At 44.4% G+C, this 18,231-nt stretch overlaps 1 long non-coding RNA gene across 1 annotated transcript in view; it reads left to right on the plus strand.

The window, feature by feature from the left end:
- Window positions 1-3,309: 3,309 nt before the first annotated feature.
- Window positions 3,310-18,231, plus strand: part of LOC138366595 (uncharacterized) — a 184,104-nt gene continuing 169,182 nt past the window's right edge. The window contains exon 1 of the long non-coding RNA XR_011229170.1: window positions 3,310-3,421. This is a non-coding gene — a long non-coding RNA (uncharacterized lncRNA). The remainder of the gene's footprint in view (window positions 3,422-18,231) is intronic.

The following is an 18,231-nucleotide window of genomic DNA, read 5'->3' on the forward strand; positions in this document are numbered from 1 at the left end:
AGATCTGGAGGCTTTTTTGTAAATTAAAGTTGGTATCTCCTCGAGGGCACTAGACTTGGTTTTAAGGGAAAGGATTATTTCATTGACATCAGTGGAACTAGTAGGCTTTAGGTACAGAGACTGTGGATAGTTACCTGTAAGATAGTCCTTAACATCAGTACAGGAAGATGGAATATCATTTGCAAGGGATGACCCAATGGAAGAGAAGAACCTATTGAACTCAATAGCAGAATCAGAGGCTGAAAGCTGACCAACGTTATTGGAAAGGAGTGTTGGTTTGTTATTTAAAATATTTTTATGTAATATCAAACAACCTTATCATTGTGTTCATTGCTGTCTTCATTTATGTGCTAGCCATATGCTGTATTGTGACTACCAATTTTTGTCAACTACCATTCAAGCTGTCATTGCAATCAATCTTATATTGTTTCTGCTGTATTGTGCCTACCAATTTTTGTCAACTACCATTCAAGTTGTCATTGCAATCAATCTTAGCTACCTATGTGCTTTAATATACTGTACCTACAATTTTCTCTCATCTTCTTTTTTTCATTCCATGTAACTGTTATCATTTTTTTGTCTATAAATTTTGCAAGTATTTACCTACTTCAAATTTTCTTAGATTAAGGACCTGCCCGAAACGCTGCGCGTACTAATGGCTTTACAAGACTGTAATTACCATATTATGTATCCTCACATTCCCAATGTACCTTCTTGTATATGCATAAATAAAATAAATAAATAAATATCTCTCAGGCAGCTATCCAAACTCTCTTCTTCTCTCACCAGTCAGCCCGACAGATGTCGTGTCCATCATACACTCACTAAAAACCAAAGCTGGGAACATCAGTGAAATCCCATCCATTGTATATAAGAGAGCCTCCCAAGCCCTTGCGCCACCTATAGCTCTGCTGTTCAACAAATCCCTTGAGTGTCATACCTTCCCTGATATCCTTAAAAAAGCAAGAGTAACGCCAGTTCATAAAGAAGGTAATCCGGCAGACAAACAATTATAAATCAATATCAAACCTACCCATCCTATCAAAAATATTTGAAAAAATTATCTACAAACAGCTCTACTCCTATCTCGTAAAATTCGACATTCTTAGCCCCTGTCAGTTTGTCTTCCGCTCCCCAAAAAGTACCAACTATGCAATTATTAGTCTTCTTGATATAATTTACTCAGCCCTTGACAAAAACGAGTTTCCGATTGGACTCTTCATTGACCTGAGAAAGGTCTTTGACACTGTTAATCACAATTACCTCTTACGTAAACTCCATTATTATGGAATCCGAGGCCATGCACTGAACTATATCCAATCCTATCTTAGTGACAGACTCCAATGTGTAACCATCAATAATATAACCTCTCCCACTCTACCAATAATCGTTGGAGTCCTACATGGCAGCATCTTGGGACCTCTCCTATTTCTTATATACATCAATGATCTGCCAAATCTCTCTAACATTCTGATAACTATTTTGTTTGCTGATGATACTACCCTCATCTACTCTAACCCCAACCCACATACACTAAATGATTTTGTTAATAATGAACAAAAAAAAGTCCACTTATGGATGTCAACCAATAAACTAACGCTTAACATAGAAAAGACCTACGACATCTTATTTGGATGCAAATCTGCAAATGCAATTCAGCTTCAGATTGATAATGTAAACATTAGCAATAAAAATGATGGAAAGTTTCTTGGCCTATTCCTAGACAAGAAATTCAACTTCAGCATCCACATACAACACATAACTAAGAAAGTCTCTAAAACAGTTGGTATACTCTCCAAAATCAGATATTATGTACCTAACTCTGCTCTCATCTCTCTATATTATGCACTAATCTATCCCTATCTTAATTATGGTATCTGTGCATGGGGTTCAACCACTGCAAACCACCTCAAGTCCATCATCACCCAGCAAAAATCTGCTATCAGAATAATAACAAATTCTGCTTTCAGACAACACTCAGCCCCCTTGTTTAACTCCCTTAACATACTAAACATAATCTCACTCCACAAATTTTCTTGTGTCAATTACATTTACAAAACCCTGTTCTTAAACGCACATCCTGCTCTGAAACTCTCCCTGGACAGATGTAATAGGACCCATTATCACCACACCAGAAATAAATATATCTTTGATATCCCCAGAGTCAAACTTAATCTGTGTAAACACTCTATGCAAATAAAGGGACCCAGTCTATGGAACTCACTCCCTATTGAACTGAAAAGCTGTCCAACTTTTACGTCATTCAAAAACAAAACTAAAAAATACCTACTCTCATCTGCAGTTTTTTTTTACTTTGTTGCTTTAAAACTGCACTGTATCTATTGCTACCCAATCTCCCTATCTTTATGTACCCAATCCGAACATCTTTACCATTGTGATCATTGCTGTCTTCTTATATGTGCTATCAATCTGCTGTACGGTGTCTGTTAATCTTGTTTAAAATTACCATTCAAGTTGTCAATGTAATCAACCAGAGCTTTAATATACCAATGTGCTTAATATACTTACTAATCTCTCTCATCTCATTTTTTTTCGTGCAATGTATTTGTTATCATTTTATTAATTCTGCTAGAATTTACCCACTTACGGTCCGTCTAATTACCACAAGCTACACAAGCTTCAGAAAGCTTCCTGGCAATACGTTAGTAATGAATAAACATGATATATTTACTCATTATAATGTTGGTGCTGAATGTACAACACGATAAAACATAATTTTAATCTGAAAAAGTATCTTTTTATAAAGAAATTAGACGAAAATAAAAAGCTGGTGACGCCAAATCAAGTCGACGATCCAAGCGTCGGTTAGGTTAGGTTAGGTTTGGTTTAGTTAAGTTAGGTTAGGTTAGGTTAGGTTAGGATAGGTTAGGTTAGGTTAGGTTAGGTTAGGTTAGGTTAGGTTAGGTTAGGTTAGGTCAGCCTAACTTAACATATCATATTTATTCATTACTAACGTATTGCCAGGAAGCTTTCAGAAGCTTATGTAGCCTGTGGTAGCTTGTGGTAATTAGACGGACCCCCTACTTAAAATTATCTGTTAGATTAAGGACCTGCACGAAACGCTGCGCGTAGTAGTGCTTTACAAGATTGTAAATACTATGCTATGTATTCTATCTAACCCAATGTACCTTCTTGTATATAAATAAATAAAATATATAAATAAATATTGTCTCGTATTGGTAATAACAGTGTCTTAGAAGGCGAGAACAGCAGCGAACACAAGCCAGCGCATATGTATATACGAAAAGATTTACGTATACCAACTTGTCAGTGAGCGAACTTGTTTCTAGTGTACTAACCGACGGTATCCGTCAGTGCAGTGGACGATGTATGTGACCAGTCAGTCCCGTTCATGGATGAGCAAGGCGCAATTCCACGGTCCTCTCTCTCTGCTAGTAAAGTATGTATTCACCTAATTGTGCTTGCGGATGTTGAGCTTTGGCTCTTTGGCCCCGCCTCTCAACTGTCAATCAACTGGTGTACAGATTCCTGAGCCTACTGTGCTCTGTCATATCTACACTTGAAACTGTGTATAGAGTCAGCCTCCACCGCATCACTGCCTAATGCATTCCATCTGTTAACTACTCTGACACTGAAAAACGTCCCTGTGGCTGATTTGGGTATTCAGTTTCCATCTGTGTCGGGTCCGCAAGCTACCACAAGCTTCCTGGCAATACGTTAGTAATGAATAAATATGATATGTTAGGTTAGGCTGACCTAACCTAACCTAACCTAACCTAACCTAACCTAACCTAACCTAACCTAACCTAACCTAACCTAACCTACGCTTGTATCGTCGACTTGATTTTTTATTTTTTTTTTGAGATATATACAAGAGTTGTTACATTCTTGTACAGCCACTAGTACGCGTAGCGTTTCGGGCACGTCCTTAATCCTATGGTCCCTGGAATACGATCCCCTGCCGCGAAGAATCGTTTTTTCATCCAAGTACACATTTTACTGTTGCGTTAAACAGAGGCTAGAGTTAAGGAATTGCGCCCAGTAAATCCTCCCCGGCCAGGATACGAACCCATGACATAGCGCTCGCGGAACGCCAGGCGAGTGTCTTACCACTACACCACGGAGACTGCTATCTGGCGTCACCAGCTCTTTATTTTCGTCTAATTTCTTTATAAAAAGATACTTTTTCATATTAAAATTGTTTTTTTCGTGTTGTACATTCAGCAACAACATTATAATGAGTAAATATATCATATTTATTCATTACTAACGTATTGCCAGGAAGCTTAATGAAGCTTTTGTAGCTTGTGGTAGCTTGCAGTAATTAGACAGACCGCCTGTGTCCCCTTGTTCACGTACCACTAGTGTTTTAAACAGTTTATCTTTATCTACCCTGTCAATTTCTCTGAGAATTTTGTAGTTAGTGATCATGCCTCCCATTATTCTTCTGTCTTCTAGTGTCGTGAGGTGCATTTCTTGCAGTCTTTCTTCATAACTCATGCCTCTTAGTTCTGTGACTAGCCTAGTGACATATCTCTGAACTTTTTCAAGCTTCTCCTTGTGCTTGACAAGGTACGGGCTCCATGCTGGGGCCGCATACTCCAGGATTGATCTTACGTATGTGGTATACAAGGTTCTGAATGATTCCTTACACAAGTTCCTGAAGGCTGTTCTGATGTTAGCCAGCCTCGCATACGCCACAGATGTTATTCTTTTGATGTGGGCGTCAGGAGACAGGGTTGAACTCCTAGATCCTTCTCTCTGTCCATTTCATGAAGGACTTCATCTCCCATTCTGTATCCTGTGTCTGGCCTGTTTCCACTGCCTAAATAAATAAATAAATAAATAAATAAATAAATAAATAAATAAATGTTTATTTAGGTAAGGTACATACATACATACATATATATACATATTAATAGATAGAGCTAGTACATACAATGCCTAAAGCCACTATTACGCAAAGCGTTTCGGGCAGGAAAAACATTAATGACTAAAGCTTAATACTAATAAGTATAAAGAATAAAATGTGTTGAGAACAAATAAAAATAGAGGTAAAAGAGGGGGGAACATGGCTGAAAAAGCAGCACAAATACAATTACAAATTATTAGACAATTACTGTACATTCAAACAGTGTTGTTTAAAAAACAAAACAGACATGGGTTGACAACAGAGGGGTAAGGTAGGTTACAGGGAATTTATTAGGTAGTGCTTAGTTTTTATCTTAAACTGGTTGAGAGAGGTACAGTCTTTAACATGGTTGGGAAGGTCATTCCACATTCTGGGTCCCTTGATTTGTAGAGCATTTCTAGTTTGATTAAGTCGTACTCTTGGAATATCAAAACTGTATTTATTTCTGGTATGGTGCGCATGGGTTCTGTTACAACCTTCAATGAAGCTTTTGAGGTCAGGATTGGCATTACAGTTCAGCATTTTATATATGTATAATACACATGAGAGAATGTGCAGTGACTTGATATCTAACATATACAGAGATTTGAGTAGGGGTACCGAGTGATGTCTGGAGCTAGAGTTGGATATTGTCCTAATAGCAGCTTTGTGTTGAGTAATTAGAGGACGTAAGTGATTTTGGGTAGTAGAACCCCAAGCACAAATACCATAGTTGAGATATGGATAGATGAGTGAGTAATAGAGAATTACCAGGGCAGGGCAGGGTACATAATATCTGATCTTAGAAAGAATTTCAACAGTTTTTGAAACTTTTTTTGATATATTTAGAATGTGTCCCTGGAAATTCAGCTTGTGGTCAGTGAGAACGCCAAGGAACTTGCCATCTAATTTGTTACAAATTTGGGTATTGTTTATTCTGAGTTTTATTTGATTAGAGGATTTATTGCCAAACAGAATATAGAAAGTTTTGTCAATGTTAAGGGTGAGTTTGTTGGCAGTTAGCCAAAGATGGACTTTATTTAGCTTAGTATTTACTGTGGCATTTAGAGCAAGGGGGTCAGGACTGGAGTAAATGAAGGTTGTGTCTAGTTTCATTACATTACATTTACTCGGGTTGAACTTTAGTAGCCATTAGTTGGACCATTCATGCAGTCTGTCTAGGTCATCTTGTAGTCTCATACTGTCTTCCTCCATCTTAATCCTCCTCATAATTTTTGAATCATCAGTAACAATGAGAGGAATTATTCTATACCATCTGGAAGATCATTTACATATAAAAGAAACAGTATGGGTCCAAGGACTGAACCCAGCGGGACCCCTCTGGTGACATCTTGCCAATGTGAGACCTCAACCTGCACAGTGACTTGCTGCCTTGTTACTTAGGTACTGCCTTATCCAATGGAGTACCTTCCCTTTCATTCCTGCCTGCATCTCCAGCTTTTGCATTAGTCTCTGGTGTGGCACTGTGTCAAAGGCTTTCTGACAATCCAAAAATAAGCAGTCTGCCCACCCCTCTCTTTCTTGTCTGATTCTTGTTGCCAGATTGTAGAATTCAATTAATCCTATGAGTCATGACTTGCCATCCATGAAATCATGTTGATGTGACACAAAGTTCCTTCGCTCCAGATGTTCGACTAGCTTTTTTGGCACAATTTTCTCCATTAACTTGCATGGTATGCAAGCTAGGGACACTGATCTGTAGTTCATTGTCTCCTGTCTATCCCCCTTCTTGTATATCGGGACTACGTTTGCTGCCTTCCAATTTTCTGGCAGTTCACCTGTTACCAGTAATTTGTTATACACCATGGAGAGTGGCAGGCACAGTGCTTCTGCTCCTTCCTTTAGTATCCATGGTGATATTCTATCCAGGCCTACCTTACCTTGAGGTTACCTTGAGGTGCTTCCGGGGCTTAGCGTCCCCGCGGCCCGGTCGTCGACCAGGCCTCCTGGTTGCCGGACTGATCAATCAGGCTGTTGGACGCGGCTGCTCGCAGCCTGACGTATGAGTCACAGCCTGGTTGATCCGGTATCCTTTGAAGGTGCTTATCCAGTTCTCTCTTGAACACTGTGAGGGGTCGGCCAGTTATGCCCCTTATGTGTAGTGGAAGCGTGTTGAACAGTCTCAGACCTCTGATGTTGATAGAGTTCTCTCTCAGAATACCAGTTGCACCTCTGTTTTTCAACGGGGGTATTCTGCACATCCTGCCATGTCTTCTGGTCTCATGTGATGTTATTTCTGTGTGCAGGCTTGGGACCAGCCCCTCTAATATTTTCCACATGTAAATTATTATGTACCTCTCCCGCCTGCGCTCAAGGGAGTACAGTTTTAGGCTCTTTAGTCGGTCCCAATAGTTTAGATGTTTTACTGAGTGGATTCTAGCAGTAAAGGATCTCTGCACGCTCTCCAGGTCAGCAATTTCTCCAGCTTTGAAGGGTGCTGTCATTGTGCAGCAGTACTCCACTCTAGAGAGCACAAGTGTTTTGAAAAGTATCATCATCGGTATAGCATCTCTAGTGTGAAAAGTTCTTGTTATCCAATAGCCTATAGCCTTTGTCACATCCAACTCTAGCAAAAGCTTCCTTACATCTCCACTGGTAATCTCAAATTCCTCTAGTAGTGGCTGGTTAATTATTCCTTCTCTTATCCTCGGAACGTCTCCTTGCTCTAATGTGAAGACTTCCTGGAATTTCATATTGAGTTCCTCGCACACTTCTTTGTCATTTGTAGTGAATCTGTCTGCCCATATCCTCAGTTTCATTACCTGTTTCTTCACTGTTGTCTTTCTCCTGATGTGGCTGTGCAGCAATTTGGGTTGGGTCTTAGCCTTGCTTGCTATGTCATTTTCATATTGCCCTTCTGCCTCTCTTCTCACCCTGACGTATTCATTCCTGGCTTTCTGGTAACGTTCTCTGCTCTCATGTGTCCTGTTATTTCTATAGTTTCTCCATGCTCTTTTCTTTGTTGCTTAGCTAGCTTACATCTCTGACTAAACCATGGGTTCCTCGTCTGCATTTCATTTTTTAGCTTTTGGGCTGGGGTAAACTTTTCTGCTGCCTCCTTGCACTTCTGCGTGATATATTCCATCATGTCTTGGGCCGTCTCCCTTTCTCAAGTACTTCAGCCCTTCTTCGACCAAATACTCAAACGTCAGTACACTGTGATCGCTTGTTCCTACTGGGGCCTCGAAGTCAATTTCCCTTATGTCGGAGTCATTCAGAGTGAAGACTAGGTCGAGTCTCGCTGGTTCATCGTTTCCCCTCATCCTATTGGGTTCCTTGACATGCTGGCTTAGGAAGTTTCTTGTCACCACCTCAACTAGTTTGGCTCTCCATGTATCCTCTCCTCCTTGCGATTCCTTGTTCTCCCAGTCTGTCCTTCTGTGATTGAAGTCCCTCATGATGAGCAGATGGGATCGATTTCTACAGGCAGCAGAGGCTGCCCTCTCAATTATGTTATTAACTGCCATGTTGTTTCTGTCATACTCTTGCCTGGGTCTTCTGTCATTTGGTGGAGGGTTATGTATCACTGCTACTACTACTCTAGGTCCTCCCATCATCATGGTGCCTCTTATGTAGTCTCCAAACCCTTCATAGCCTGGGATAACCATCTCCTTGAAACTCCATTCCTTTCTCATGAGTAGGGGCACTCCGCATCCTCCCCTACCCTCCTCTCTTTCCTTATTACAGTATAATCCTGGGGGAACATCGCATGTGTTATGATTCCTGAAAGTTTTGTTTTGTTTTGTTGTTTATGTGTGAACTTGCATTTGATACTTGACTTGAAAATGGTCCAGGACGGATCGAAACGTCGTCGTCCCTTCACTGTCTAGTGTGTGGTCTGGTCAACTTGCATTTGATACAAATCCACCTCAAATATCCGTTGCTTTAGTGTAGTGAAAGATGAATACTTAGACAATGAAAGGCAGGAGTTTACATGGTCTTTGCAGCAGTTGTCTTGCGCTTCTGAAGCAGCCGAGGGAGAAATCCTGTTACACCTGCTTCTTGGCACAAAACATAAGAATAAATGTAACCTCAGAAGGAATATTGGCCCATGCCAGGCAGCTGCCATGTGTGTCAAGTGGGTTGTCAGCGTATTTAACTCGGCCACAAGCTCCCTTGGTTTCCCGCCACAATACCAAAGCATTTGGGCAACATTTCTTTGAACCTAATGCCTTTAATCACCTATAGCGGTAAATAGATAGATAGGTAAATATAAGATCGTTTCAGACACGAGACGGTTTGACGAAGCTTGTGTTCTGTTTGTTAAAATATATATTATGCTACACTGTATTGGGTTTGAATAGGTTAGGTTGGGTTAACCTAGTTAGATAGGTTTCTATCTAAACTTAGGTAGGTTTCAAAATCTGTTGGCAAATCATCTTGTGTATGACTTGTATCCAAATAGATACCCTTGAGGCATGCAAATATTGCGGGTTGCATCCAAGGTAAGCTCGGTCATTGGCCATTTAACCCTTAACATGCTCGGGGTCTAATATCCTTCCATCCACACAGGCGCATGTCATTTTGAAAAAAAAAAAAATTTTTTTTTTTGCTAATCTGTTAAGTTCTGTTCACTGATCATGGGAAAAATAAAAAAAAAATTCTATTGTACTTACTTTTGTTGCAATAGAGCCGAGAAGGACGGTGATGACGTCACAATCTGCATGTTCGCTCATGCAATACACGCCCGGGAGGTGTTGCGCGCGGTCCTCAAACAGCCAGAGTTGCCACAAATATATTTTCGCGCTATTTATTTACAATGTCTAAGCGCATTTTATCTAATTTTTTTCACTAATTGTGTTTCAAATACTGTTTGAACATATTTTGTATCAAAAATTGTTGCATATTTGAGTATACACAGGCGCACACAAATGTTTTCAATTACGGCAATATAATATGTCATTACAGTCTATTATATTGTATGTTCTGCTTATATTTGTATATATTTACACACACGCACATGCTATCTGCTTATATGTTTACATATTTACACACTCGCACACGCTATACACACTTTGAAGCACACTTAGAAGATTTCCTGACTGTGGTAGTCATTGAAGCAGTCGACAGCACATAATGGGATACCACACGTTTCACACCATGTTTGCACAAGCTTCCGGTTCTTGTCTCTACGTGTCGTTGTTTTACACACCAAGCAATCACGTTGGGCTATTGCACGCTTCACACCAGGTGGCAAATACTTAAGTTTGTGTGCTAGGAAGCCTTCAGTGTGAGCGAGGCGTGGAGTACCAGCATGCTGCAACAGTGGGTTTATGATGGGCCGCTGAATACCTGGGACATCTTTTGCAAACTTTCCTAATAACTGTATTGCAGCATCAAATACAAAGTCACGGAAAGTGGGCTTACGTCCAGTTCTCACAAGGTACATGTTGAAACAGTTCAGCATGCTCATGTCCACAAGATGGAAGAACACTTTTTTCGTCCACCTACATGTCTTCCGCACACACTCTGCAGTGCCAATCATCATGTCTGATTTATCAATCAACCGCATGTTGATATTATAGTCTAAAACACAGTCTGGCTTATATAGTGGTGCGTTTGTTTTATGGCTCACTTTCCCACTGTTCACCATTGTTCCATCATGAATTGTTGTCAACAAGTTCACCTCTCTTTTGTCTTTCCACCGAACTGACAGAATGTTATCACTTTTCCTTCTCTGACACTCACCAACTGCAATGTCGTTGTCAAACACAGGCATTTCCCTTCGTTGTGGCTTTACTGTACCAACCAATCCGGTTCTATTTTCTAGCAAGAACCGAGCTAGCAAGGGACTTGTATAGTAATTATCTGTGTATAAAATGTGTCCCTTGTTCATCCACGGAGCCATGATGGTCTTCACTACACTCCCCGAGAATCCATGTTCGTCGTTACCGGGAATGTTTACATCACTAGCCGAGTACAGAATCATGTGTAACACGTATCCTGTCTCACAATCACAAAGAACAAAAAATTTCAGGCCAAATCGGTTTCGTTTTGAGGGAATGTACTGTTTGAATGGAACACGTCCCTTGAAAAGTATGAGAGATTCATCAACCACCAGCTTCTGTGCTGGTACGTAAAAATCTCTGAATTTTCCAATAACATCGTTCATGTAGTGCCTCACTCGCCACAGTCTATCATCAGGTGTTCGGTCCTGAACACTTCCAAAATGTAGACACCTGAGGAGTATTTGAAACCTGTCTCGTGACATATATTTCCCGAATAAAGGTGTTGGTATTGTCTTGTCCTTGCTCCAATAGTCATTTATTGCATGTTTGTGACAGTGCTTCATCAACAAACAGAGTGCCAAAAACACATACATTTCCGCCACTGTGGTATTTTTCCAACGCTGCAGTCGTGAAAATTCTGTGATTTGCCTCTCAATCAGGTAAGCAGCATGCAGGTTCGTTTGGTGTACAATGTATTCCATGAGTGGTTCATCATAGAATGCTGTAAAATATTCCATCTCAGCCATGTCCTCACCTTGATTAGGGAAAAGATTTGTAATCCCTACATCATTATCGTCAAAGTGAGGAATATTAGGAATAAAATCGTCACCATCACTTCACTCAAGTACACCAGGCGTCCTGCGAGATCCAGAGGAAAGACGGCGAGGAAGCGATGCATACCGGCGACCAGGAGCTGAATACCGTCTGCGAGAAGCACGGCGGCTACGTGCACATGAGGTGGGTGCACGTGAGGTGGGTGCACGTGAGGTGGGTGCACGTGAGGTGGGTGCACGTGAGGTGGGTGCACGTGAGGTCGATGCACGTGAACACGAGGGTCTTGGTCCCTCATGTGGTGCCATGCGGTGGCGCTTGGCCGGGCGAGATGCTGCTGACGCGACAATTTCTCGCCCAGTTACACCACTAGTACCAGCCACAGGCTCAATAAAACTTTGATCTGAGTCACTAAACCCAGAAAAGGAGTCACCTCCCTCTGACTCGTCACCCTCAAACAGAAAATATCCACAGGAACTGTGAGGTCGTGGTAGAATTGGGGTAGAAACTGGGCGAGGAGGCATCGGTGAGCGTATAGGCCTCGCCATGGCATGGCGGTCATTCTCACTTTCACTGCTGCTGCTACTATCACCCGACAACTGTGTATAATCCTCATCGTTGTCTGAATCGTCAAACACACTTTCTTCACCTTCAGAGAATAATTCGTGGGCTATTTGCTCTGGGGTGAGGGACTGAGTGGTGCGTGCCCGTGAGGCGTTTGACCGTGCGCTCGCCATGGTGACTCTCGCTAAACTGAGGCCTCCCATGCCTTCGGATCGTGAGCGGGATTTTTTTTCAAAATGGCCGCTGTTTACTAGAGCCCCTGGGCAGCGTATGGGACCCCCAGCTACACCGCGGGCCATTCAAATCGTGCGCGGTACCCATACACTTCATATGAAGTGAAGCGCAGTTGACTGGTAAAACGATTTACACTTCATATGAAGTGATGCGCACTTTAAGGGTTAAAAGCCTTTGCTGGCCAAAGAAATAACGATGGTCAACTTTCAGCCTCAGATTCTGCTATTGAGTTCAATAGGTTCTTCTCTTCCATTGGGTCATCCCTTGCAAATGATATTCCATCTTCCAGAACTGACGTTAAGGACTATCTCACAGGTAACTATCCACAGTCTCTGTACCTAAAGCCTATTAATTCCACTGACGTCAATAAGATAATCCTTTCCCTTAAAACCAAGTCTAGTGCCCTTGAGGAGATACCAACTTTAATTTACAAAAAGCCTCCAGATCTTTAGCCCCTGCTATTGCATTGCTCTTCAATAAGTCACTTGAACTCCAAACCTTTCCAGATATTCTAAAAAAAGCGAGAGTAACGCCTGTCCACAAATGTGGTGATCCCACAGATGTTAACAACTACAGACCTATATCAATCCTCCCAAACTTGTCAAAAATTTTTGAAAAACTAATCTATAAGCAGCTTTACTCTTATCTAGCCAAACACAATATACTTAGCCCTTGCCAATATGGCTTCAGACCCAAAAAAAGCACTAACGATGCACTTATTAGTATGCTTAACTCGATTCATACAGCTCTTGATAAAAATGAATTCCCTGCTGGGTTATTTGTGGACCTGCGTTAAGCTTTTGACACTGTCAACCACCAAAACCTTCTTCTTAAACTACATCATTATGGAGTCAGAGGACACTCCCTGCAATACCTCAAATCCTACCTTACTGACAGGCTCCAGTATGTTTCTGTGAATAATTCAATTTCTCCCACCCTACCCATTAACATTGGTGTTCCTCAGGGCAGCATACTTGGCCCTCTCCTCTTTCTCATCTACATTAATGACCTTCCAAATGCCTCCCAACACCTCAAACCAATTCTATTTGCTGACGACACAACCTTCATTTACTCCAGTCCTGACCCCCTTGCTCTAATGCCACAGTAAATACTGAGCTAAATAAAGTCCATCTTTGGCTCACTGCCAACAAACTCACCCTTAACATTGACAAAACTTTCTATATTCTGTTTGGCAATAAATCCTCTAATCAAATAAATCTCAAAATAAACAATACCCAAATTTGTAACAAATTAGATGGCAAATTCCTTGGCATTCTCAATGACCACAAGCTGAATTTCCAGGGACACATTCTAAATATATAAAGAAAAGTTTCAAAAACTGTTGGCATTCTTTCTAAGATCAGATATTATGTACCCCGCCCTGCTCTGGTGACTCTCTATTACTCCCTCGTCTATCCATATCTCAACTATGGTATTTGTGCTTGGGGTTCTACTACCCAAAATCATTTACGTCCTCTAATTACTCAACACAAAGCTGCTATTAGGACAATATCCAACTCTGGCCCCAGACATCACTCGGTACCCCTACTCAAATCTCTGAATATGTTAGACATTAAGTCACTGCACATTCTCTCATGTGTATTATACATATATAAAACGCTAAACTGTAATGCCAATCCTGACCTCAAAAGCTTAATAGAAGGTTGTAACAGAACCCATGAGGACCACACCAGAAATAAATACAGTTTTGATATTCCTAGGGTACGACTTAATCAAACTAGAAATGCTCTAAAAATCAAGAGACCCAGATTGTGGAATGACCTTCCCAACCATGTTAAAGACTGTACCTCTCTCAACCAGTTTAAGATAAAAACGAAGCTATACCTAATAAATTCCCTGTAACCTACTGTTACGACCCTGGGTTCTCCAGTGGAAACCAGAGGTCAAAATTGAGCTATTAAACTTTCTAGTAGTACAGTTCAGTGCATCTCGAATGGCAATTGTTTGTATCTTCCCTGCCAGACGTAAGACTATTATTGTTTCTCAAAGAGCATTTAAAGACTGAGCTGGGGGTTGATTATTAAATAATAACATAGGCACCAACTTTGCTTACTAATACTTTCTAATCAGTTGTAAAGTAACAATACATTGCATAGGGGAAGATCTTTAATGTGCTTAGCTGCACGATCAATTAGGCTCCTTCCGGCACCACGACATGGGAGGCCTAGCTGGTCGCTAGGAGCTTTCTTTCTTCTCTGGCTGGTGTTCGTGCGGATAAGACCTACTCTGTGGCTGCACCCCTACTCTTCTCCCTTCTCTTACTTATTTCCCTTACCTGAAGTTCCTGTATCCTTAAGTTAAGTACGGGGCATTATTAAGTGTACCTACTCTGGTAGTAACGATTGGTGAGACCTGGGGTTAGTATTTGCCAGTGTTTTGGGTACCCCTAAGTGTTGTGTTTTGTATTAGGGTACCACATGGTCTCACTACCCTAAGCTGCATCCAGCTTCAGTGCTTATCCAGTAGTACTTTACCCTAGCTTGTTATTAGTGTAAACCTTGTATCCTGCCTAAGTGGACCAAGGCTTTTAACGTAAGATAGTGTGGTAAAGTTATTATTATTATTGTTATTGGTGTGAGTGTATATGGGGGGGTTGTTAAGGGGTTAATAAATAAGTACATGAATTACAGAGTATCCCTTCTTCCAGTGTGGGAGCGCATTGATCAACCCTTAGACTAACATATATGGTCTAGTAGCAAGTTATTACTACTGTGGATAGTTTATTTTGGGGGCCGGGCCTTTTAGCTCTCCCATATTTGATACTCTTGTCTTCTAACTACCCTTACCCCTTAATAGTACCAGTACCCCATAGGAGCCCCCCACACACATTATATTTATAACACCTACCTTACCCCTCTAATGTCATCCAATGTCTGTTTTTTTTAAAGAGCGCTGTTTGTCGACCATTGTATTTGTGCTGCTTTCTGGGGGGAGCCCCGTCGGCTCCCCGGAGCTATCCCAGGCTGATATGCTAATGTCAGACTTTGGCATCAGTCATGTGTATGGAGTTCTTAGGCCTACCGGGGGCCACGGCCAGAACCGGGCCCCCTCAGAGAGGCAAGGGGAGCAATGGCCTATAGAAGCCCCCGTGTAGTTGGAAGCATTCTATGTCTGCCATCGACCGGAACAGGCACCCAGAAAGGTAAGCGCCCCAAAACAAACCCCTATTCTGGTTAAAATTGCTACCTAATACCGAACTAGTGGATAGAACTCCCCAACCGAAAACAAGCAAATTAGTGTGACGTCACACACTGCCGTGCCGCTGTCTGCGCAGCTCCCCCCTCCCCGGGAGGGGGAAGGGGGAGCCCCAGACCCCCCGCGCCGGCTACCCACACCTCAGTTCTTGAGGCTGATGCTATAGGCGATGGTCGTGTGCTCTGGCTCCGGTGTCGCTACTGCACTGTGCTTTGAGTGTGGTGTTAGTTTTGTGGGTGCGAGAGCCAGGAGTTATCTTCAGTACTCGGGCTGCATGCGCCTAGGGCTGCCTTCCCTAGGTGCCCTGTAAGTACTGCCCTTGGGGCTTGGGGCCGCCTTCCACAGGCTCCTCGGGGTCTGCCTCTGCTGGTCCGTTTTACCTTTCGGTTTTTTCGGCCGCCTGTTGGGCTCTTGGGTGTTCTGTTCTCCCTTGTTACCGGCAGGTAAGAGGCAGTTTGCACTGGTAGGGGCGCAGGGTGCTGCTCAGCTTGTATTTCCCGACATCGCGGCCGGCTCTGTTCCTTGGGGTTCGCTGTCCTCTTGCGGGGTTTTGTTTTTCTTTTTGTTTTTGCCTGGTGGGGGGTTCTGTCATTTTATTCAGTTTGTTTTTGCCCTTCCACTGTTCTCCTCGGTGGCGCCCCCTGCTAGGTCCCCGTGAGTGTACACATCCCTGGGGTTCAGCTTTAGAAGTTTGCTTGGTAGTTTTGGGCGCCGGTTTGCAGCACCCTGCCTGGGACTACCTGAGCGCGAGTCCTCTTAAAGTAAATGCTCAGGACCCTGGGAATCCCCTAGGGGGCGCGTGGGTCCGATGGATGTGACCCTGGAGTCCCCACTCGCTGTGTGCGAGTTTGAGGGTTGCTCGGTCCCCTTGTCTCAGGGTGACCCTCATTGTTTTTGCCTCTGCCACGCTGCCTGTTGGGTCGGTGATACTTTCGACCCTGAGTCCTGTGAGTGTTGCTGCTTGCTTGTGACTCAATTTACCCAATCCTCTGATGATTCTATTCGGGTACAGGCGGCACGTGCGTTGCAGTCTAGGTTTCGTCTGTTGCAACGCGCTCGGTTGGTTGCTTCCCCGGATGCCCCGGGGCTGCCCCGCTTTGCTTTTCGAGACCCGGACTTGGGGGTGGGGGTCGCTTCGATCCTGGTTCAGTCCGCACCTCCTCGTCCTTCCCCTTCTGTTCGTTCTGGTCCCCCGCCCCTGCTTCCGGCCCCGAAGCGTCTGAGGGTTTCGGGGTCGGAGCAGGGGTTACTTGATCTCGAGACTCGGGCAGCTTCGGGGGTTGCCCCTTCCGGGGGGGCGGCAGAGGCATTCGAGTCTTGTCTCCCGGCCGAAGCTTCAGGGTCTGACCAGTGGGCCCCCCTTCCTCCAGCTTTTCCGGCTGCTCCGTCCTTGTCTTGTGGGGTCGGGGCTTGGGGAGAGGACTCGGCCTCGGGTCCTGTGGTGACGGACCTCGAGGCTGGGGAGGGGCTGACTTGGGGGCCTTGGGCCCTGCTGGACCCCGCCTGGGTTTTTCTTCCCACTGAGCGGGGCTTATTGTTACAAGGAGTGGGGTTTTCTTTCCCCCCCTCTGTGTACGAGTTGGATTTGGTGTCGGCCCCTCCCCGGGTACGGTTCCGTGTTCCCCCGGGTACGTCGGTTCCGTCCTTCCGGAGGTTTTCGGCTTATTGCATCCAACCTGGTGTGGTGCGAGCGGCCTTTGCAGCTTACCTCCTGCGTGACCCGGATTATGCCTCGGAAATGGATCCGTCCACGTTCAGGTTTGGGACTTCGTTCCCTTTCTGGCTCCGTTACGAGGTTCCGGAGTCGTCCTGGCTAGCAGACTGCCCCTTGTTTGGTCTGGATTCCTGGCATTCCTTCTGTCGTTCCCGCACGCTGGAGTGGCGGGAAGCTTCCACGGTGCTTCAGGTTTTCCTGGGGGGTGAACTTGAGTACCTGAATGAGTGCTTGTTTGCCCCTGCCCTTCCCCGCGATGTGGGCGTTATTCAGCTCCATGTGCAGGTTCCCTCCCTTTCGGCGGCGCTCGTGGCGGAGGACTTGCGCGCTCGGGGCCTTTTGTGTTCGGCCTTGCGGTTCTTTTCCCTCCTGGAGCTGTCTTCGGATTGGCTCGTGGAGGATGTGGAGACGCTTGGGTCCGTCCCGGGGTCCGGCACCTTGTCCTCGGCTGCGCGTTCGTCGGCTGCCTTGTTGAAGCTGTTCACGCCGATTTTGCGGGATGCGGTTTCCCTGTTCTATGCTTCCCGTCTCGCGTGTCGGCAGGCGGTGCTGGGTTCCTCCGTGGAATCTGCTTGGGCTCTGGCTCTTAGGCGTTCTTCACCTTTTTGTCCTCTCCTGTTTGGGGAGTCGGCCGTGGCGCAGTTTATTCAGGCTGCGTCGGCGGCTTGTCGTCCGATGTCGGACTTGTTGGTTTTCCGGGGGTCCCGGGGTGGGTCTTCCCGGAAAGGTCGTGCCAGGGCTCGGGGTTCCTCTCGTCGTGGTAGGCCTCTGGTATCAGGTTTGGGGTTGGCTCCTCCTGCGGACCCTCCCTCGTCTGGTCGGCGCGGTGTTCGCGCTGTGCGGGGTTCTGGGTCTCGTAAGGGTCGCCGGCCCTTTCGCGGTTTGCCCCTTTGACGGGGCGATGGGGGAGCGGCTTGCGCTGTTCGCCCGCGCCTGGTCCCACGATTCGTGGGCCTTTCGGGTCGTGTCTTGCGGCCTGCGGTGGCGTTGGGTGGCCCCTCCCCCTTTTGGGGGGTCGGGGCTGGCGGGGCAGGCTTCTTCCCCTGCGCTCTGTCGAGTCGTCTTGGAGTGGGTACGCTTGGGCGTCGTCGAAACGACGTCGTCCCTCA

Source organism: Procambarus clarkii, chromosome 20 (assembly GCF_040958095.1).
Source record: "Procambarus clarkii isolate CNS0578487 chromosome 20, FALCON_Pclarkii_2.0, whole genome shotgun sequence".
Lineage (NCBI taxonomy): Eukaryota > Metazoa > Arthropoda > Malacostraca > Decapoda > Cambaridae > Procambarus > Procambarus clarkii.